The sequence below is a fragment of the Cavia porcellus genome, unplaced genomic scaffold, assembly GCF_034190915.1.
Source record: "Cavia porcellus strain 051 isolate PalLab524CR breed Dunkin Hartley unplaced genomic scaffold, mCavPor4.1 scaffold_1, whole genome shotgun sequence".
Lineage (NCBI taxonomy): Eukaryota > Metazoa > Chordata > Mammalia > Rodentia > Caviidae > Cavia > Cavia porcellus.
Window position 1 is genome coordinate 216377318 of NW_026947484.1, and position 22126 is coordinate 216399443.

General features: G+C 41.5%; 1 long non-coding RNA gene across 1 annotated transcript; it reads left to right on the top strand.

Annotated features, from left to right (window-relative positions):
• The first annotated feature begins 2496 nt into the window (after positions 1–2496).
• LOC134474460 (uncharacterized) lies at positions 2497–19068 on the top strand. The gene is made up of 2 exons (XR_010045358.1): positions 2497–2614; positions 18859–19068. It is a non-coding gene; the product is annotated as an uncharacterized LOC134474460 (long non-coding RNA).
• The last annotated feature ends 3058 nt before the right edge of the window (positions 19069–22126 follow it).

A 22126-nucleotide genomic window follows, 5' to 3' on the forward strand; every position in this document is an offset into this window, starting at 1 on the left:
GCATTGTGATCTCTGCCTATCAAATGCCAGTAACAGTTCCCAATCATTGGTATAATCTCAAATGCATACCTGCTTGGTGAAGTATGCTGCACCACACAGGTGGGACATCGCCTCATTCCCTCAACTGTCTGACAGACTCTTCTCCAGTCTGCCTCCCACAAGTGAGATTTCTGGATTGCTATGATTTCATTGTGTACCCTGAAGGTCACGTGCTTGAAACATAACAGTGCAACAACATCAAGGGGCAGGACCTTTAGGATGTGGTTAGGTCATGAGAGGTCTGTTATTGTGGGAGCAGATTAGTTAATTTGGGCATAAGTTCCTGTTAAAAGACTGAGTTCAGTCTCCCCACACTCCTACTATGTTAGGGTACAAGCAGGATGCGAGTGAATTCAGGCCTCTGATCTAGGACTTCTCAGCCTCCAGACCAATAACCTTCTCCCTCACGCCCCTGCTTTTTTTTTGGTACTGGGGATTGAACTCACAACCTCATGCTTGCCAGGCAGGCACTTATGCCACTGAGCTAAATCCCCAGCCCCCCCCCTTTTTTCCCTTATTAAAAAAACTTTCTAAACTGTCCAATCTGTGGCATTTTGTTTTAGCAGCACAACATACACTACAGATTCAGAAAAAAAAAAGAAAAGAAAAGAAAAGAAAAGAAAGAAAAAAGAAAAAAAAGAAACGACTTCTTAGTGCAAGTGTGTCCCAAATATTGTGTGATTTTGGGTTCTAAAATCTAACTTGGAGCGTCTTTCATTTTATCTGGAAGACCCACTCACAGCCCTTTACCACTGCAGGAGGATCTGCCTCCCAGAACTTCCCAGTGTTTTTGTGTGCTGAGTCCTTTTTTTTGTACCTGTCCAGATTCCTCTATTCTGTATTTCACACCTTCAGGTTTATTCTCTGTGCTAAGTCTCGGAGGGATGATAAACAGTTTTAATTAGATGAGCAAATTCTTCCTAATATGTAGGCTGCTTGTCCCATTCGGGTAACATCTTTCTTTAAGTGAAAGTATGGGGCTGTCCCCAGGGACCTCACACTGACATGTGGAGGCTGGTGAAGGAGAGAAGAACCATTCTTCAGGCACATGGCTGATGCCCTGGATCCTGGATCTTACCAATTCTTACCTTTGGTTGCACAGGGAGAGTTTTAAATGCTACCGAGACCTGGTCCTTCCCTGCTGACTCTGACCAAATTATTCTGGGGTGGAGCCAGGGCATTGGGATCTTTTTTAAAATTTTAAATCCATATCCTTTCCCAGGATGGTTCTATCAGACAGCCAAGGTTAGAATCACTGTTTTGCTTCCTGAGATAAGACAGAGGAAAGAGGGAGTGAGACAGAGGAGGGGAGGGAACAAGAATGCATGAAACCTGATTTCAGGTGCTCTGCTTGGCAGTGGTAATTTAGGACATTCCAACCAAGCCAGAAAGAACATTCCAGAAAGCAATATACTCTGTATGTGTTCCACTGTGAACAAAACAGATGTGAAATGATACTCCTGAAGAACTGAGGAAGTGCTTTGCTTACGTGCCAGACCTTGTCCTGAGAGATGCCCCAGCTTACCAAAAAAAGTCTAGAGAGAGTCCCAGTTTGCTTTGCTGCCCAGTGATTCTAACCCGTGCCAGGAGCAGTGCTGGAGCCAGGCTGCTCACACGCACAGCCTTGCTAGTGTTGGCTGAGAAGCAAACTTCTGATGTCACCGTGGGCACCTCGGTGAAAGAGGCTCCCCTCTTGGCTCTCTGCGGGCAGTGAGCCTAAGTTGTCAGTCGTGGTCCTTTAGCACACTCCTGCCTGGCCTCTGACAAGTAGGTCAGCATAGACATGACTGCAGCCTCCACCGAAAGCTGCTTGCTGCTGGCAGGAAGCTGCTTCTGCAGAATTAAAAACCATCAGAGTTGATCAAAGGAAGTGCAGGGCAAGCTGGCAGGCGGGCCAGATCCTAATCTCTGCTTGCTGGCCTCACACATCACTGCACATGAGTCACCCGCTGAGCTCAGCGGACATGCTGTTTGGATTAAGCTTTTACGGGTGAGCTCTGCCAAACTTGCGTTTGCTGTCTTGCTGCACAGAGCAGCCGAGAAGCAAGAAACACGGGGTAGATGTGATTGCTCAGGTGCCACAGAGGAGGCTGCGGCTCCCCAGGCTCAGGAGGTGGCTGTGGATGCTGGTGCCCCAAGCCCTACTTCTCAGGTTTGCTTCACAGACCCTATCAGGAGCAACCACGCCCACAGCAGGCTGCAGGTCCTTTCTCTCAAGCCAGCTCACCAATTAAGATGTACTATTCTACGCACACATTTTGCCTTCACTCCACCATTTGTTTCTCCACCAGCAGGAATTCCTTTTCTCAAAAGTAGGCAACGCATCACCACTCAGGCATCTTGCCTCAAAAGCAGCAGAGTCCAGCGAAAAAGGGAGGGAAGTCAGAAAATAAAAATTCCTAAATTAAGAGCCAACCCATAAAAACAGGGCTTCCCTTAGTGCCTGGCTGGCGTGACATCACTGTGAATTGCTCAGTGAAGATGGTGTCAGAGCTGCTCAACTGTATGTGGAAATTTCTCTCCAGATATAAACATCTGCAAAAAATAAATAGGGATGGAAAAGCTCCACCCTGAGGTAGGATTTTGTGGGCTGCCATCAGAGGGGTGGACTTTTCTGGGCAGAGAGCAGGGTAGGATTCTCTTCCAAGCAGGATCTGGATCCTCATGAATGGTAGTAGATAGAACCCAGTGGTTTGTTTTGCTTCCTTCTCTGGAAGCAATGGTGGGAACAGGACTGAAATCCTTTGTTTCAGATTCTGCCAAGTTTTGCTTCTGTGCATGGTAACTTGGGAAGAAGCAGCCCCCGTTACTTTGTAAGCCAAGCATTCTTGGCTTGTTGTTTCTGCTGGGATTCTCTTTAGAGTGCTTTTGACTGTCATTTATTAAAGGCATCTAAATGGAGGTGGAAGTCCTAACAATTTAAAAATAAATGTTGCCCCCAGTCTGTCTACTGCTCTTCACCATAGACCGCCATAGACCGCCAACTTCTGAACTTACCACTAATCATTTTGTTGTCTTTTCTGGTTTTTGTCATTGATCTATAATTCTCATACTAACCAAACCTTGTCATGACATTTTCCCTCCTTTATTCCCTTAACATTTTCACTTAAAAATAGAAATAGAGACAGAAAGTGCTACCCTCTACAGCCTTGAAGTTACTGAAGTACATCACAGCAGTACGGCACAGTGGCTAGGGTGTGACTGTTATGAAAAACCTTTTTGAGCCCTGGCTTTGGTGCTTATTAGTGGTATGATCTTCAAACAATTTTCTTAATTCTTCACAGCTACAATCTCCTCATCTATAAAATGTGGGTAAAATATTCCCAACCTCACTGGTAAAGATTAAATGAGGTAAGACAAATAAAACGTTGAGTAAATTTCCTGGCACCTAGTAAACACATACAAATTACTACATATATTATAATAATTACCCTGTAACCAGTATTATATAGCTAATGGTGGTAAGCTTAATTGGAATCTGCAGTCAACAGTTTTTCCTCCTGAAGTCCTTCAATGCCCAAAGTTAGTTTGATGAATCAAAGCAATTTGCTTGGGGTGCCTGTGCTTGATTAGAATTGTCCTCATTCTTTGTTAGGAAAAATCATAAGATAGGAGGAAAGGATCATTTGTAAGTGATTTTAAAAAAGGAAGTGGGCTAGGGGTATAGCTCAGGCTCAGCAGCAGAGTACTTGCCTACAATATGGGAGATCCTAGGTTCAATTCCTAGCACGTACACACACACACACACACACATGCACGTGCGTGCACCTACATATATTTATACTTGAGGGATTCTTTTCTATAATTAGAAGGAGAAAAATTCCATAACTCTTGACAGTTTATTGTGGATAGGGCACAGAGATTGTAAATTCAGTGCCTAGTAAAGATTATTAAAAGAAGGGAAGTCCCAGGGAGGAATTTGATGTGGCCCAGTATACTGAAAAAGCACAGTGACCAGTTCTTGGTGTAGCAGGGTGATGAGCATAAATACACAGCAGTAGATAGTATTTCCAGTGCACATGTAGGCCCTGGGCATAGTTCCCAGGTGAGAAATGTGATTGGAGTTGTTCTGCATGGCAAACATAAAGACATATATTTACTTAATTGGGTAGGAAATGTTGCATTTAGCAAGACTCCTCCCACTCACATGGATTTAGACTAAGACTATTATCCTTCGTGTATGTTTGTGTGTATGTGTGTGTGTATGACAGAGAGAGACAGACAGACAGACAGACAGACAGACAGACAGAGAGACTGAGAGACAGAGAGAGAGAGAATTGTTACTCATAGGTGATCAAAGGTAATCAGAAGAGTAAGATGAGCTGAAATCTATTGATGTCATAGTAGCTGAGGAACCCAGAAAGGAGCAAAAACTAGAGAAATGAAATCAGCTATGGATTAGTCTTGGAATTATCTAGACATATAGCATGATTTCTGAGTAACTCAGATTATGGGAAATGCATTTCTGTGGATAATCTGTATCTTATAATGTGCTGTCTGGGGAAGGGAGCAAAAAATCGGGTGAATCCCGTTGAATGGGGTATTGTGGAGGGGTTCCCTCAGAACAAAAGCACACGACAGCTTGGATAATTTTGTCCTTCTTGCTCACTGCTCTGTTCCCAGTGTGCACATCAGTACAGCTTCCCTGCATCCCCCTTTGGGTTAGTTTCCTACTGCTGGTGTAACAAAGTATGACGGTGACTTCAAACATTTGTTACATGCTTGGCCTTGAGTCCCTAAGTCCTAAAGTCAAGGTATCCATCGGGCTTCTTTCTTCTGGAGGCTCCGGGAGACAGCATTTCTGGGTCCTTTTCTGCTCCCAAAGACTGTCTTGGCCCTTCCTGGGTTCACTCCAACCTCTGCTCCCGCACTCCCATCTTTCCTGCCTCTGTCTCTCTCACCTTCCTCTTTCCCTTATAAGGAACCTGTGATTACATTGTTCTTAGGGGGATAATCCAGGATAATCTCCCCATCTCAAGGTCTTTTAACCTAATCACATCCACAAAGTCCATGTAAGGTAATACAGTCACAGGTTCCCGGATATAGACATTCTCAGGGATCATAATTCTGCCTACTCTAGCCGGAGGCCACCACCAGTGTCTCATCAAGGGAAGATGCAATCCCTGAATCATAAGCCAGGGTCCACCATGTGGTGAGCAGAGGTCCCAGCTGTGTGTGGACTTTAGGAGCAGCAGAAAATAAAAGAACAAGCTGCATCACAGACTGGCACGGGAGAGGAGAAACCAACTCTCTTCCTGCAAATATACTGGATGAAGGCAGTAGCTAGCGGCAGTGGCAGAGGGTAGATTTTACTACTATGAATACAGGCGCTGTGCAGGCAGCAGACACTCAGGTTACAGCTCTTTTCCACTGGGATGGGGGTTGCTAAGAATCTGAGCCACTTTGTAATGTGCAATGCCTGGCTAATGGCAGGTGCACAATTCAGTAAAAGCTATCTATTATTAATACCGGAGGGATGGGGGATGGAAGGACCCAGAGCCCCAGCTGCCTGGAGAGGCAGGTCACACAGCTCTGACCTTGGAGGAAGAGGAAGAAGATCTGCCAGAAGGGAATAAGGTACGAGGCAGGTGTGCAGAGGTAGAATTTCAAATGCTCTTTATCTTAATTTCTTCCCACACAAGCTAGGAGGAAGCATCTGGCAAGTTCTTTAATGAAACTTGGAACTTGCTGGTGCAGTCGAGAAGGAAATATTTCTGTGGTTTTTCTGTGGGAGAAGAAACTAATAAATCTTTCTGTTGTTGAAGGAACACCTTTCAGTGGTGTAGCTCTGAGACGGATATATTATTCTTAAAGTGTACGTGCTTAAAAATTTGCTAGCGTCAGGCTGTTGGGAACCATCATGCAGATCCTGCAGGGTACGAATAAAGTCCAGGAACAAAGCAGAAATGTAGGAGCTGGGATTTACCAACAGTAACACTCATAAAGAATGGACATTTAAAAAGAGGCATTCCTATTAGAACAGACGGGTTTTCTGGGTGAGCAGCAGTCCTGAAAATTGTACCTGTGGTTTTCCCGAGAGCTTCTACTCTGCAAAGGAGCATTCGGTGACTTGTGCCCACTCTGCTCAGCAGTGTGTGGCAGAAGAAAAGGTGGAGATCTTGTTCTTAAGAAGCTTCTCATTCTGCACACATGTGTTGAGTCCCTGCCATATGCCTGACACTGTTCAAGATGCAGGGAAGGATGCAGTGGTGACCAAAGTGATGACAGATTATGCATATGTGTCAGGTAGAATAAAAATATGTAGCAGGCTGCCGTAAGGAGTTAGGAATTAACTAGGCAGAATAAAGTGTTTGAGAGTGGTGGGAGGCCTGGTCCCTCGACCCGGAGATACTTATATAGAGACCTGAAAGGGGCGATATGGGCAGAAGTGGGTAAGTCATGAAGACGTTTAAAGGTCCCAGGCGGAGGGTGCATCTATCAAAGCAGGTGCCAACAGTCCCTGTTTTCATGAGTGCTGGGTGCCCTGCTGGCTGGTTATAGCGTCTGTGACTCTTGCTCAGCACAGCCCTCACCCACAACTGCAGCTCTCGGCAGCTCCTTTGTGTAGTGTGACCTAATCCCTGGCACACTCTTGCGTAAGTGCTGAGAACCTGGAAGAGAGCAGTAACAAGAAAGCACATGAGTTTCTAAAAGGCAAATCAGCCATACATTGTGGCTGACTGTCTACGAGGGCTGACCTGGGTTAGGGCCACAGGTAGCACCGCAAAGCCTGTGTGGGATCTTGGTGATTGGGATGGATTTATTTGCCTGTCTTTGAGGCAAAGCTCCAAGCCATGTTCATGAAATCCCTACTTTTTCTGCATTAAGTCAGCTGAACGTGGCCTCCTTGTTGCTCTCTGGAAAACAGATATGCAGATTAGGTGCAGGGCTTGCAAAGGAAGAGCACACAGCAAACAGAAAGGCAGATTGCGTCTGTGTGAAGCAATAGTTTCCCTCTGTTACATATGCATACAAGTCTGATCGGTAGACATGCAAACTGGATTTCCCAAAGCTCTTCTGTTGAATGGTGTCTATTTTTAAGGTATCTTTACATGAATCCCAGGGGTTTATGTTTTGACAGTAGAACTTTAAGTGATAGGTGTAAAGTAGTTCTTCAAAAAACGTAGTTTTCAACTGAGGAAGAGATGATGCTTTAAAAAAAATAACCTGAATATCTAGGAGAGATGGAACAAAGTCAAGCTCTAACATGCTTCTCAATCCAAGCTCTGAAAAGTTCTGCGCCTGAGTGCTTCTCCCCAGAAATAAAAAGCAAGTAGCAATGTACTCAGGGCCAGGACAGTGCATTTTTTCTCCTGGAGAGTTTGTGAATTTTCAAACTGTTTCTCTGCTGATGGAGATTTCATAGAATGAGAGACACAAAGAGTTTTACACAGTTTACTGCACTAATTCTAAACGCTACTGGATACCTAATACTGACACCAGATGCCACTGGCACTGAATAAGTACTAGAGCTTACAGAGGTTGTATTAGGAAAGGAGGTCCTTATTAGCTTCAGATGCATGTTGAAGTATTTATGAGTGAAAGGATGTTGTGTCTTGGATTTGCTTTTTAAAAATTTCAGTTAAAATGAATGGTTATGGGGCTGGGGCAATTGATGAACGAAGATTAGCGCAGGTGGAGACTGTCCCAGCGCCGTGGCGGATACATGAGGGTACGTCATCCCATTATTTCTTGCTTTGTGTGTCTTTGAAGTTTTTCATGATAAGAAGTTGAAAGAGAGAAAGAAAGAAAGAAAGAAAACTGGTGTCATTGTCTGATTCAGTCTCCCCCTCTTGACTCTGTTGTTACATAATGAAGCAGGGAACCTAATGTGAGGAACCTGGTGATGGGAGTTTTTGCAGGATGAATTCAACACACAGAAAGTGTGATGGATTATTTTTGGAGAATGGAGCAGTCAGGTTTCCAAGAAAAGTGATGTTGAAATGAACGATGAAGATTCCCTGCTCAGTGATGCAGCCATGGGGCTCTTGACAAACGTTCTGGGAAGCTGTGGACGGGGACAGTGTGACCTGTGCAGTTCAGCACTCACTTGTGCAATGCAGGAAAGACCCACACGCTGCACTTTCGCTCAGTCCCTCCAGGGTAGTAGTGGGATTGACTAGGACTCACACACAGGGTTGCAGCCATGGAAAAGGTCAGTGACCTCTGCCTGAATGAGGTGGCAGGAAAGGTCAGTCTTGCACCCCGGCTCTCTGGACGTACCATTCACAGAAGCCTGCACGTCTTGGGGAGGCAGGCATCATTGAAAGAGGTGCGCCAGTGCTGGCAAACAGCTAGCAGTCAGTCTCCAGCATTGTCACTAAGCCCAGAGAGGAGGACTGGAATGCGACACGGGAAGTTCTCTCTTCTCAGTCCCAGTTACTGGGCCTGAAGGGCGGGGTGGAAATCAGCTTCTGGCTGACCACACCCAGCTCCTATCCACTATGTCCAGAAACTACATCCTCAACAGCTGCTGTCTGAGTTTGGCTTTCAGCTCGGCTGCTTTGACTCAGCTCCCAGAGACCAGTTTGTAGAGACAACTGTCTCACTGGTGTGCTGATCCTATCTGACCTGAGCCCCCGTCCGCAGCCCACACATTGGAAGCCCTCAATTCATTTGTTCTTCTTTCTTTTCTTTCCTTTGTCCTTATTTTATTTATTTTTTTAGGTAGGTTATGAGTCAGTTTGTGGTACTGGGGATTGAACTCAAGGCCCAGGCACCGAGCTACACGTACAGATAAGGGGCCAAGATTGCATCTTAAAGATTTTGTTTTGAGACAGAGCCTTACAAAATCACCAAGTTGTTTAGGCTGGGCTTGAGTTTGTGATCCTCTTGCCTTAGCCTCCTGGAATGCTAGGATTACATGTATGTGCCACCATGCCGAGCTAACCTTCAACTGATCTCTTTTGGAAACAGCGTTTTACTGTGTAGTTCATGTAGGCCTTGAACTCACTGTGTAGCCCTGGCTGGTCTTGAATTCAAGGAAAGTAAGGGAAAAGATTATATAAGGATAAAGATGTTTTATAAATGATGATAAACAAAAAAGTAGAACATGTAAATTAAATTAACTTTTTATCCACGTAAAAATATTTCTACCTGTACTGAAGACAAACTTAGGGCAAGAGATAGTGGCTGTGGTAAGAGGCAGAAATACATCGCTATTTTTCTTTTTAAATCCATCCAGTACCTGGATAAGGTGGCAGACACCTATAATCTCAGCATTCTGGGAGTCTGAGGCAGGAGAATTATAGGAAGGAGGCAGGAGGCAGGAGGATTGCCTAGCCCAAGGCAATCTAATGATTTAACCCAGGCACGGTATCCAATGGGGTGGGTGGCAGTGGTGGGGAAGCTGGAGAGGCAGCTCCGTGCAAGGGCCCTGGGTTCCGTCCTCAGTACCAAAAATCAAAATAAAATGAAGAACGAAATCCCAAAACTTTGTTGAATTGAATATTTCCAAAAATGAAAAAACTCACGTAAAGTCATTAGACTATATTGAAGCTAGGAGGCCTCTGAAGGAGACAGTGAAAAAGGGGAAAGAGGAGAGAAATGACACAGAGAGAGAGAGAGAGAGAGACAGAGAGACAGAGAGACAGAGAGACAGAGACAGAGAGACAGAGAGACAGAGACAGAGAGACAGAGAGACAGACAGAGACAGAGAGACAGAGACAGAGACAGAGACAGAGACAGAGAGACAGAGACAGACAGAGACAGAGAGACAGAGAGACAGAGACAGAGACAGAGAGACAGAGACAGAGACAGAGAGACAGAGACAGAGACAGAGACAGAGAGACAGAGAGAGAGACAGAGACAGAGAGACAGAGACAGAGAGACAGAGAGACAGAAAGAGAGACAGAGACAGAAAGAGAAAGAGAGAGAACTAGAGAGAAAAAGAGAGAGAATGCCCATGAGGCTAAGCCTGTCTAGGAATATACAGTCTCTAAAACATTAGTGATCCTTTTTAAAAATCTATTCTTTCCCTAGAGGCAGCTAAGCAACTCACCTGGAGAAATGATTCAAATCATTCCTAATTTAAAAAAAATCAATTCTTGGCCAAGTTAATTAATCAGTGTACCAGCAGTTGGAACTCCACAAGACAAACCAGCTTTTACCCTAGGCGGTACATACACCCCGAGCCATCCTTCCTTCCTTCTCTCGCCCCAGACTTGTAGAGTAAGCAGCTCAGTGCAAAACCTGGTTCCGACTGCCAGAGCTGTGTGAGTGGAGCGAAGCAGGCCGGGAGTCTGCAGCCTGAGGTTTCCTCTGGAGAAGAGCTGCGTGTCAGGGTTAATCACAGCCTGATGTAAACTTTAGATGGTGGACGGATCGTGAAAAGGCGGATTGATGACTACTATGAGGTCAACTGAACCCAGATTCTTGGATCTTCCCAGAGGAAAGAGGAAAACCTTAGAATCATCTCTAGGTTGCAGACACTGTGGTGGGTCCAGGGAAGATTATAAGGTTTAGGTGGGATATGGCTCCTACCCCCAACCCAAGCAGTGTATTGGGGTAAACATAGATAACCTTCAAGTCAGTAAACCCACTTCACAGAACAAAATGTAAATAACTGTGTTAAACCTTGAGGAAAGAAATCTGAATTTTAATCCCAACTAGATTCCAAGTGGGGATCTGATTTTGGACAATTGTTCACCATTCACTTTATTTTCAATAAAAATAAGAACAAATAATACATACCCCAAAGGCAGATATGAAGATTAGATAAAATAATATATTTGAAATAATTAGCATGATTTCTGGCCTCTAGTAGATTTCACTATGCATTTTTCGAATCTGTTGAATTCTTAATAGGGACTGTATAAGGCAGCGGTTCATAGACCTGACTATACGTTGAAGTCACTCAGGTGAACCAATGAGAGGGAATGCAGATGCCAAGATTATGTCTCCAGAGAGCCTGAATTAACTGGTATGGTATGTGGCCTTGGCAAGGGTATATTAAGAAGCATAGAGGAGAAATAGACCCACAGTTATGGTTGGAGATTTCAACACTCATCTTTCAATAATTGCTCAAGCATGAAGACAGCCAATCAGTAGGATACAGAAGACTGGAGTAATACTATCGGCCAAACGGGCTTAATTGACATTTTAAAAACATTCCATACTTCAGTGTACATATTCCTTCCAAGTGCACGCAGAAAAATTTCCAAGATGGACCACTTTCAAGACTATAAAATAAGCCTTAAGAAGTTTAAAAAGATTCAAGTTAGACAAAGTGTGTTTTCTGGCTACAGTGGAATTAAATTAAATATTGTTATAGAAAAAAGATAGTTTAGAAGTATTCAATTATTTAGGAAAAATTATATACTTTTAAATAACTCATGGGTCAAAGAAGAATCAAAAGGGAAATTAGGAAAATTTTGGAACTAGGTGCAAACTTCTCATTAAAATTCGTGAGATTTACTTAAAACATATTTACAGGGAAATTTAGAGTTCTGAACACTTGTCCTAAAAGATAAGAAAGGGCTTGCTTGCACCAGTGATTTTAAATTCCACATTATGGAAAAAGCAAATTGAACCCAAACTAAGAAAAATGTAAATAATAAAAATGAGAAAAGAAATAACAGCAATTTTATTCCAATAACTTTATCAACTTAGAGGAAATGGAAAATTTGACATTTGTAGACATGAATTGCAAAGGTTTATTAAAGATGAAATAGATAATTTGAATAGTTTTACATTAGTTAAAGAAATTGAATTAGTGGTTGAAAATCTTTCCATAAAGAGCTAGGTATGCTAGCACTCTGGGAGGCTGAGGCAGGAGAATTGCAAGTTTGAGGCCAGTGCAAGCAATTTCATCAGACTTTGTCTCCAAACAAATTTTTTAAAGGGCTGAGGATATAGCTAAAAGGTATAATGCTTACCTGATATGAATGCAGTCCTGATTCAAGCCCTAGTACTATGAAAAATTAACAAGCAAGAAATAACCTCCTATAAAGACAACTTCAGCTCTAAGTTGTCAGTTCTGTAAAATAGGGAACAAAAAATAGTGATTTTACACACAGACATTTTAAGTTAATGGAAAAGGAGGAGTAACATCTCAATTTATTCTATGAGATCAGCATTAATCTGATACTAAATCCTGACAGTCATAACAAGACAACTACAGACCAATATTCCTCCTAAGTGCAAAAACTATTTAGAAACTTTTAGGAAATGGGATTTAATGATATGTAAACAAGGTAACATCACAAGCTTGTCCTGGGAATGCAAGGTCGGCTTGACATTTGAAAGTTGGTCATCATAATTTGCCATATGAGTAGACTTTAATTTACACGGATACCTCACTAGATGCAGAAAAAGACTGACAGAACACAAGAAGCATTTCTGATTTTACTTATTTTTAATTTCTGATTTTAAAATAAAACCAACTGGGGGCTGGAGATTTAGCTCAGCGGCATAAGCACCTGCCTTGCAAGTGTGCAGTTGTGAGTTCGATCCCCGGTACCGATAAAAACGAAAAAGACAAAAAACAAAAAACAAACAAAAAAACCCAACTGTTGGCAATTTTCTTCAGTTTGAGAGAGGGCATCTATGAAGCCTAAAGTCAAACTCATGCTTTTCCTCTAGGACTATAAACAATATAAGGTGTCCACTGTTACTATTTTTGTTTAATATTACACTGATTCTAGTCAGTGAAATAAGACGAGAAAAATATAAAATAAATCATTTGGACTAGAAAACTATTTTTATTCTCAGAAAACATGATTATCTATGTAGAAGACTCTATGAAATCTATGACAAAGTATAGAACTAATAAATGAGTCAACCACTGTGGCAGGATAAAAGATCAATGAAAAAATTGTATTTCTAAAGAGTTTTGACAAACCGTTGGGAATTCAAATTGTATGAATAATAGCATTCACAATTGTGTAAAATGTTGAATATTTTGAGATAAACCTTACTAAAAAAACATTGCAGATGTATATAAAAGAAGACCTTGCCGGGGATTTAGCTCAGTGGCATAAGTGTCTGCCTGGCAAGTGCTAGGTCATGAGTTAGATCCTCAGTACAAAAAAAAAGTTACTGTTGACCTATTAAATTTCTAGGAGAAAAATCTTTGTGACCTTGTGCTTCATAAATATTTCTCAAATGCAAAGCACAACCTATAAGAGAAAATTAATTAATTAGACTTAAGAACTTCTGCTTTATGAAAGACATTAAGGGGATAAAATAATTGGAGAAAATTTCTACCAATTGTATATTTGCTTCCAGAATATATAAGGCACTTTTAGAATTCAACAATCAAGAACTCAAAGCAAAATTCCATTTAGGAAATTGGCAAAAGACTTGAAAATTTTCACTGAGAGAGAGAGAGAGACAGAGAGACAGAGAGAGAGACAGAGAGAGAGAGAGAGAGAGAGAGAGAGAGAGATTTCAACATCAGTAGTCATTAGGAAAATTTAAATTGACCTCAAATTGAGGTACAACTATGCATCTATTAGAGTACTAAAATTAAAAATTCTAATAATATCGACCATTAGAGAGTATATGGTGCAACTGGTATTCTTACAGATTTCTAGTGAGTAAAGAGAATGATGAGACTTTGAAAAACAGTTTGGCAATTAAAAAAAAAAATAATACATTCATGATGGGGATACAGCTCAGTGACACAGTGCCTGCCCGGCAAGTGCAAGGTCCTGAGTTCAATTCCAGGTACCAAAATTCTAATATTAATGCTAATACATTCATTGTTTTATTTATTGATGCATTCATTCAACTCAGTTATTTGTAGTGCGTAAAAAAATGAAAAACATAATTGGTATTTACTACTTTTCTCTTTTCCTCTATTTCTTTTCAACTTTTATTTCCAATTATATTTTGTAATTTGAACAACTAGCTTTGTAACAGAAACCGTGAATTTTACAATCACACTATTGAATGTAATTCTTTGATAATAAACTGTTTGCTATTGGCTAGACTTAAATTTACAGAAAACAAATAATTACCATATTCCTCATTGCCAATGTCACCGGTATTAGCATCAGACACGTTTGTGGCACATTTGTTATAATGCTGGGCCAGCGTTGACATTATTATCAGAGTCTATACTTTATTCACATTCTCTTTGTTTTTATCTGGTGCCTTTTTCTTTTCAGGATGCTATCAAGGACATCATGACAATTTTATGTTCTCCTTAGGCTTCTTTTGCCACTGAGGGTTTCCAAAACCTTTGCTCTTTCTTTGAGAACTTTGATAATTTTCAGGACTTTCGGTCAGATACTATCTAAACGGTCACCTGATTGAGGTTTTAAAAATACATTTATTATAATTGGACTGATCCTCTGGATTAATGAGTGAACCATTAGAACTAAAGCATCCTTCCCTTCATCACCATGACTAGGCACACACTGCTAATGTGACAGCTCACTAGTTTATCACTTTTTTAGTTTTTGAGGCAAGGTCTCACTATGTAGTTTGGGCTAGTTTAAACTCACTTTATAATCCGGGCTGGCCTCAAATTAGTGGTGATTCTCCTGCCTCAGCCTCCCGAGTGCTGGGATTACAGGCGTGTGCCACCACACCTGGTCAAAATGCTCTCTGCTGACTTTAATCTTGATCACCTGACTGAGGAAATAGTTGTGAAATTTCTTTGCAAAGCCATTCTTGTTTATCCCCATCCGATAGGATATTATTTGGAAAAAGTTATATGATGTCCACATGTAAGGACAGAGCAATTAGAATACTATTTTTTCAAAGTAGGGCATAATTATTACTTGAGGTTTTTCTGCATTGACTATTATTTGCCTATTATTACTGTTAATGAATTTATTAAATTAGTTATTGAGCTAAGATTTCACTTTTATGTGTGTTGTAGTGCTAGAAATTTTCCTTTAAACTCTTTCTGCTATATCAACACATTTTGAAAAATTACATTTTTATATCAATTTAGTTTAAAATTTCTTTTCTTTTTGAGAATACATGACGTAGTTCAGAAGGCTGGCCTTGAACTCACTGTGTAGCCCAGTCTGGCCTCAAACTGGAGGGATCCTCCCACCTCCTGCATCCGGAATTACAGGCAGGTACTACCATGCTTGGCCAAAAATTTCTTTCTTTTTTTCCTTCCCAGCTCCCCCATCCCTGCTCCCCTAGTTCAATAATTTTTTAAGAGTTAAAAATACACTTATTATGTGCACTTTTAGAATTTTACCTTGAGAAATAAAAACTTATTTATAATTTCTCCAAAAGAGAAATAACTGGGCTGTGGATTTAGCTCAGTGGTGTAAGTGCCTGCCTGGCAAGTGTGAGGTCATGAGTTCAATCCCTGGTACCAAATAAATAAATAAAATAAAGAAGAAATCACCAAAATGCTGTACTATTGTGAGTGGTTAAACTGTACTTCACTCATATTGCTCTGAGATAAAAAGGCTAAACTACTAGCATATGTACATGGACAAATCTCAGAGCAATTACACCCAGTGAAAGAAGCCAGACAATTGGACGGGGATTTAGCTCAGCACTATAAGCACTCATCTGGCAAGGGCAAGGTTGTGAGTTTGATACCTGGTACCAAAAAACAAAACAAAACAAAAAAGAAGCCAGACACTTCCAATCCAAAAAGAGTACCCATCATAAGTTTCCATTTACATAAAATTCTAGAAAATAGATACTAACCTATAGTGCAGAAAACAGGTCAGTGATTTCAGGATGGATGATAGATCACGAAGGGGTACGGAGACATTTAGAGATGCTTAGCTGGATTGTGGCAATGGTTTCATAGGTATATACACAATTGACATATAATATTGAAACCCATTCAATTGTACAATGAAATAAATATATATAGCATATTACATGTCAGTTATATCTCAAAGAAGCAGCCTTTGGAAATATTACCCAGGTTATTCTAATGGAAAGCTAAGTTTGAGGATCTCTGGGTCACACATACATAATTACTGTAAATCTTCAGCCTTGGGCTTATTGGTTGAGCAGTCATTAAGCCACAGAGTTTTGTATTGCTCAGATTCCAGTCCTGTTACAACTATGAAACTTACAGGAGCTACAGAATGAGCGTACAAACCATCCAATAATTTCATGTTGGTAATTCCAGGGCATTCTGTTTAAGCCACAAGTCTCAAGCTTTTAAACTTCCAGAGCGATAAATTAACCACGGTGCAGAGACAAGGTTGAATCTGATAATTTGGTGAAAGTACGCCTCTCAGCTCTCATAGATTCAGCTTCTGCACTGTTCTTACTTTATTCCTGTTCCGTTTTCTGCTTCTCTTTCCTTTGACCTATCAGCAGCGCTGCTGCCAAGAACAGGCATTTGAATGTACCGAAAGAGCTGTTAGCTCTGTTATGCTGTATAAGACTTCCTTAAATAAGTGTGTTTTCCCTTTCTGCTCTGTGCCTCAGACAAAACACTCTGCAAAGGATCTGACATTGACTGGACGAGAAGGGTCTAACCATTGTGTTCAGCGCTGCTCAGGGGCAGGGAAGTGATTTAGTGTGGCACATTTGAATGTTTTAACCTTCAGTGTGCTTGTGAATCACCTGGCGATCCTGTCAAAATGCACATTCTGAGTCAGTGAGAGAGGCAGACCTCATATTCTGCATTTTTACTAGCTTCTCCCTGTTGATGCCTGTGCGCTAGTGGAGTCTCGAGGCAAATGACCTTTCAATGTCCTTTACTATCAGGGACACTGTGACACAACTGTGACTCTCATAGAAAGGTCATTCAAGTCAAAAACAGGAACACTGTGCTAGCATTGCCTTGGGTTACACTCTCCAAGTTTTGACCTTCTACTTTATATAAACGTTTACACATATATATGGAATGGGGAAGGGTTCGCTTGCTGGGCACAAATGTCTAAGAAATCCTGTTGGCTGGATTGTTCTTAGCTTTTTCTGGAAAGAATTTCTAATAGAATGGTTTGGTGAGTTGTGTTCAGTTAACCGTGATAAGCGATCTTATTACTGTTGTATCCAATCATCCCTTGCTGCTGTTGACTTTATTTTCCAAGGCTCTGTGACACTGAGGTATGAAACTCTAACGTTCAGAGGCACACTTCTTAGACGACATCCTCAGTATGACAAAGAGGCTGATTTCTCTCCTAGATAGAGGATTTGACTGCATGTTCTGAATCTTCCTCTTTCTGAGGCAAAGAGAATGCTGGGGGCAGAAGCAGTTGCTCTAATGATGTAGGATCACAGTGCAGTCTCCTGGAATGACTCTAATGGCAGTGTGGGGGGCATGCATTTCCCCAGGGACTGGGCAGCACTGGGCGCATCTTCTCCCCCATTACCTCACTCTCTGCTTTAGGAATCAAACTGCACGACTTTTTTTTCTGAATCAAATACTTGATTTTTTGGAAACGAGCAGAGTAACTTAATTTTACTCTAAAACTGACCCAGTTAAACCAATACATTTCACGTATATGTGAATTTGTAATGTGACAAAGTGCCTTTGAGCTTAAAACAGGTCGATCCATATTTCCTTCGAAATTCTTATTATGGGTAATTTTCCTCCTCAGTTTACAGTTTACTTTGCTATTTAAGTTAGATCACCATGGTTTTCACTGAAAATAATTGAGAAAAAGTCATCTGTAAAGACTAAAATTCACTCTATATTCATAGCTCTGCATTCTTGTCCAGGAGTCCTTATTAAGTGATTACAGGGGCAATTTTCTGTCGTTCAAGCCCATTTTTTTTTTTTCTCAGAAGAATTTAAATCACCACTGGAATGAATGTGGTAATGTGAGTAGTTCTGTCAACAATATTGACAGCAGGGAGGGGAGTATCAGAGCTGGGCTGTCTGGGCTATGGTTTTGGATGGGGTTCGAGATTTTTGCTGTTGCCAGAAAACTCAAGTTCAAAGAGAGTAAAAAAGCATATTGATTAGCTCTGGACTGGTCAAAGATGAGATTTATATCTGAATTTAACTAATGTGTTACACATGGTCTCCTTGTGTTTAAACAGTTTTATATCCCTGGTTATTTAAAGACAAGGGACAGCTGAAAGCAATTCCTCTTCTTGTCTTCTGTCTTCCAAATCATGGCCATTTAACGGGTAGGAAGATATTAAACCTCTAGGATCAGAAAGGAGTGGGACTGCCCCAAAGAACCCATGAGTCCTCCAGTCCCATTGGCACCACAGGATCTTCATGGCTTGTTTTTCTGCTGAAACCTCCTACTTCAGAGACCACATTCAGAGGGACAGCCAGGAAATCAAGCTGACCACTTGCTTTATGTCTGCTCATTATCATCATCATCATCATCTTCTTCTTCTTCTTTTTCATCTTCATCTTCTTCTTCTTCGTCTTTTTTGGCCCCATAAAGATTTTTGGATCTGCTGATATAAATTTCAAAACCGTGGGTTAGTTTTCATTACAAAATTATGTTGCTAATTATGTTCTGGGCCGGTTGTGTAAATACTGTGTACATATTATCTTATTTCATCCTCATATTACTGTTTCTACAGGTGAGGACCCTGATTCTCAGGTAGGTATCTAATATGTCCAAGTTCTCAAATTCATGATTTAAAATGCAGTCACAGACTGTGTTTTAGACAATGACGGTTCATGTGGGTGATAGTGACCTCGGATTACATTAGAGCTCAATAATTCCTATCACTTAGTGCCGGGAATTCTCATCTCACAGCACAATGCCTGTCTCCTATATTTGTGGTGATGCCCATGTAAACAAACCTACTGCACTGCCAGTAGTATAAAAGCATCAGACGTGCCATTGTATGCAATGCTGAATACTGGCTTCTGTGTTCACTTACTGTTTTAATAGTTATTTTAGAGTATATCACTATTTATTTAAACATACTTACAGGACATAGTATGCTGTATTTTCTTGGCAGTTGCCTCATACAGGTGGTGTTTACTGTGCCCCTGGACTGCATGAAGAAGACGTTAAAGCCAGATGTGATGATGCACACCTGTGATCCCAGCACTCAAGGAGACTGACGTAGGAAGATCACAGGTTCAAGCTCCAGCCTGTGCAACTCAGTAACTTAGCAAAACCCTGTATCATAATTTAAAAAATAAATAAATAAAAGCCTGGGAATATACCTCATGCAAAGGTCTTTGGTTCAATCCTACCAAAATCAAAGCAATAGCAATCTACCACACCACAAACAACCTAATACACACACACACAGAAGCCACATGGAGTGATTGATCTGTACCATCTAGGCTTGTGTAAATCCCTTCTATGATGTTCATCTAGTGATGCAACTGCCTAATAACACATTTTGCAGAAACCATTAAGGGACGTGTGACTGTACAGGCAATTTAATCTCAGAGCACATCTCTCAGTCACCATGGAATCCTACTTCCTTTATCTACAGATGCTTTGAGGATTTAGGAACTGAAGGAGTTCAGGACAAGGGCAAGAATACAAACTTTAATAAAGGTGCTTTAAATTTCTTAGTCATCTGTTCTTTCATCAGTAATCTGCTCCACTCAATTCTTCCAGAAGCATACTTTCTATCTAAAGTCACCATATCACCTCCTAGCAGACATCCTGTCCTGGTAAGCGCTCCTTCCTCCACACTCACAGGGCGGGTCTCCTGTAGCCATGTCTATGTCATAACACCTGCCTTCCTGGGCATGACTGAGTGGGTCTCAAGCTTGGTCCACAAGATTCTTTTTGCTTGAAATCTGAAACTTGGAGAGGAGATAAAGAATTGGTTCCTTCTATGGCTAGCACTGTTTATGTTTACATCGAGTGGGGTAAATACATTCAAGAGCTGCAGGGAAGCCATGTGTCTTCACAAAAACTGAAAGAGAGGAAGGGAGAGTTGAGGGGAGAAGACAGGAAGGGATAGAGGAGAAGAGAGGACAAGGTGGAGAGGAGAGAGGATGAGACAGAGGAGAGGAAAAAGAATATGAAGTAGGCACACAGAGAGGTTGAGTTTAGATATAAAATTTTTAGTCAGATTTTTCAGTGCATGGATCCAGCCCTTTGGGAAGCATCTTTGTTTCTTTAAAAACAGTCTCCTAGCCTTCCTCCAGCTTGAGCCAGGAGGAGACCCAGGCAGCGGCCCCAGAGACCTGGCCAAGGCCATAGTGGGACCCAGGCTACTGCACAAAGAAGCAATTCGCCACCCTCTTGGTAGGCAGCGTGAGCCAGCAGGAGACCCAGTCACATCTCCTGTGAGCGTATCAAACATCCCAACCCCACCCCACACCTCACACACACACCGCCCTTAGCAACTGGGGACAGAGGTCTGAGCATGTCTTAAGAGGATGACCGTAAGCAGCATAGCAAAATGGAGGACTTCCATCTTCTGTTTGAAGGAAATGTTTACACTGTTTTGTTTCATCATGATTAATTGCTTTACTCTATTCAATATTCTCTTTTGATTGGTTTTATAAGGTTCTGTCTTTGGCTTGATTTTGTTATATCTAATCGGCTAGACAACTATTGTGAAGATAACGAGATATACTATGATACCTATTACTGCTTTTCCAGTATCCTGCTCTGAAGTTCTGTACCAATTTCACTGCATTGTCTCCGTTGGCTTTGTTCTACCTTAAAAACAAAACAAAACAAAACAAACACAAACAAACAAAACAAAACCGAAAACATTCTCTTTTGTACCTGGGGACATAGCTCAGTGGCAGAGGGCCACTTTCCTAGAGCATGTTAGGCTCTGCCTGGGTTCGGTTCTGCATAGCTGTGACGGAATCCGTGGACTGGAGTGGAGGAGAATCCCATGATCAGGTTTGATTTGGGACAAATGAAAAAATTCGCCTTTCTCTCCAGCTTGTTCAAGTTGATTACTGGGTTTTGCAATCAAAACCTTGACTGATGCTCATTTGAACTTCTACATGATCCATGGTCCTCTCTGTATCATGCATAATCCAATAGAAGATTCTGCACTCAGTCAATATTTTATTCTCTATTCTCTGCTCCAGCATAGTCCAACCCTCCCCATCTTTCATCTTCTACAGCTTTATATTCCAAATGAATTGTTTTTCAATGCAAAAATCAAGACACGTTCCATGATCAAAAAGTGTTTTTGGAAAGTTCCAGTTTCCCTTCTCCATGTTGAGATGGAGAAGATGGGGGGATATATATATATATATGTATGTAACACTGAAGTTCTGGTTTTAGATTAGCACCACCAAAAATAAAAGCCCAAACCCAACTGGAATTTGATTTACTTTTTCCTCTCGATGAATGGAAAATATCTATAGAATTAAGGTCAAACATCTATTTGGCCCTCTGTCTGTGTGCCCCACACATGAGTTATCTGTTTTGAGTTACCATTTTGCCTTCATTACCATTTTCTGACAACTTGTGTAATATGGGAAAAAAACTCTTCCCAAATGTAATTATCCCCCAGCTCTCTTGCCTCTGTTTAAATTCTTTAAGCCAAGTCTAGAGGCCCAGAGAGTCGTCTCTGTTTTGACTTTGTGCTTTACCCCTTGTTTGCTGTGGTTGTTTTCTTTTTGGATTAGGCATTGGGATAACATGAGCATGTCCCCAGAATTCACCATTACCTGGTCACCGTCCAATACAGGCATTTGTGATGAGTACAAAGAACAGATCAAAATAGCCTCTGCTTCCTTCCTTTCCCAGACTTGTTCTGATTCTTCTCATTCCCAACTCCCCATGTCACTCCCTTTTCCCTGAGGAAGAAAATACTGATGGGTGTAGATATCAAATTTCCTTCTGGGAGCTAAAAAAAGAGAGGAGAGTCATAGAGTCAAATAATTTCTCCACTTTGCTATGGGTAAGCTCCAGGCCACCTTGTCCACTTCTGAGCAGATCAGGATAATATTTAGAAAGCGGGGAGACTTGGAAGAAGCCAGAGGCAGGCCAGGATTCTTTGTGTTTGAAATATAAAGGGGAGGGGAAAGGCATCAAGAACCAGTGTGTGAGCTCGGTGTGGTGGTACATACCTCCATGCCAGCACTCCAGAGGCCAAAACAGGAGGACTGCTGTGAGTTCAAATCTAGCGTGGGCTGCAGTACTGGGTTCAAGGCCAGCCTGGAACACATAGTGAGACCCTGTTTCAACAAAACCAAAGATGAAGCAAACCAAACAAGGAAAACACACACACACATAAAAACCTAGAGTACATATGCGGGATAGAGAGATGGAGGGAAGGCGTGGGG